Genomic DNA, 1,806 nt, shown 5'->3' with positions numbered 1-1,806 from the left:
GAGTCCGCGGGTCCGCCCGCCAGCCGGGCAGCAGGCAGTCGACGCTGTTCGGGCCACGGCAACGGGCGGCAAGAGCCAGAGCAGAGCGCGCAGAGAAGCCAGAGCGGCGCACGGCCCGGGTAAGCTCGGCGTCCGCACCTGCTGCCCTTATGGGCAGGCGGCGTCGATCCCCTTTCTCCCCTTGCGCCTGTCCGGGAGTGGCTGTCGGGGTCCTCGAACCGCCTCTGCAGCGGTACTGCGACCCCGCGCGCGGCGAGCGTCGGGCGTGTGCCCAGGTATGTCTGCGCGCGCGCTCGGGGGCGGTGGGTGTCCATTTCCAAGCTCCTGGCTTGAGCGGGGCGGGGCGGGGCGGGGGCGGGTCCCGGTCCCGCTTCCCCAGGCCGAACACCCTAGGGGCCCTGGAGGCCTGGCCTCCCAATGTGTTGGGCCAGGGCTTCACGCCTGGCCTCGCTGCTGCTTTGTTCGGCATTGCCAAACAGGAGCGGGCGCTTCCCGCCACGGGGTGGGGGTGGGGGTCTTCCCGCTTTGATTCATCTCCCCCTAGAGCAAGCTGGGCGCTGGAATGGTTCCACCCGCACCGTTGAGCACACTCACCATCTCACACCTAATGTGGCACACACTTGGCCATTGTCATGCATGCTGACACACACTACGTCCACGTACAAGTGCCTCACTCCCAGGGGAGGCCACAGGTATAAACACAGCTATGCCCCTTGGTCATTCTGTTAGACGTACCCCAGCCACCTGTGCGCCCTCCAGAACAGAGCGGGAGTCTCCAGTACATACCTGAGGTACAGCAGGGCACACCATTTCAGTTCAGCAGTACTCACTTCACTGAGCACAACACAATCCCAGCCACCCTGCTCTAGCCTGCATGTTCCTACCCATTTAAGCTCATGATAGCTTTCATGTACCTCCAGATCAGGGAGAGTCTGGCACATATTTACACTAGCTGCCTTGACACATACATTGTCTCCTTGGTTAGCAACCACTTCACCCCCCTCCCCTGACCCAGGAAGTGTACGAATACCTGCGTGTCCACTCCTTCCTTCCTGTGGGAGATCTGGCCATCCCTTACGCTAGATTCCTTCTTCCTCTTCAGTCCTAGGCTGGAGGCATTGCTGCTCTGAAGGAAGGAAGGAAGGAAGGAAGGACAGAAGCAGAAGGGGCGGGTGGATTGTCAGACATACATAGGCACACACACTTGCCAGAGCTCCACAAGCCTTTATTGGTCTTGTCACCATGAGAAGAATGTTTGTGAACACTGGCAACCTTTCCCTGATTGGAAATGATGATGGCTCCACAGCGGGAAGAAATCCTAGATGGAAAGGAATGGGCTGACTGGGTCTCCGTGGCCCAAGTGGACATTCACCGTGGTGGTTCTGCCTGGTAGTGAAGCATACCGCAGGCCAGCTCTTTCATAAATGAAGCTGTGAGGGTGTGCACATAGGCACACCCACAGGGTCCAGATGATCCCCACAAGGGTCACGTGTATAAACCGTTGTGCACGTATAAGCTGCACACAGAGACACTGGCAATCTTGAGCAGGTCACAGCCAAGTCCTGCATTCTGACCCTAGGCTAGCCATAGATATTCCCAAGCCTTCTGGCACACCTCTTCATGTCTGGGTCAGCTAGTTTGCACACCTAGGTGTTCATTGCAACCGTCTGTGTTAGCTGGACCGCACATACTTGCTTGTACACACATGTAGAACATCTGTCCTCACGGATCTGCATGTACCTACAGGTGGGTGTGTGCATGCAGGGACATTCTTTTATCCTCTTTCTCAATCTGTTGCCTGTGTGG

The sequence above is a fragment of the Elephantulus edwardii genome, unplaced genomic scaffold (assembly GCF_000299155.1).
Source record: "Elephantulus edwardii isolate Elephantulus edwardi_28Jun2011 unplaced genomic scaffold, EleEdw1.0 scaffold00033, whole genome shotgun sequence".
NCBI lineage: Eukaryota > Metazoa > Chordata > Mammalia > Macroscelidea > Macroscelididae > Elephantulus > Elephantulus edwardii.
The sequence above is the reverse complement of the archived record's forward strand: the minus strand, read 5'-3'. Positions refer to the sequence as shown.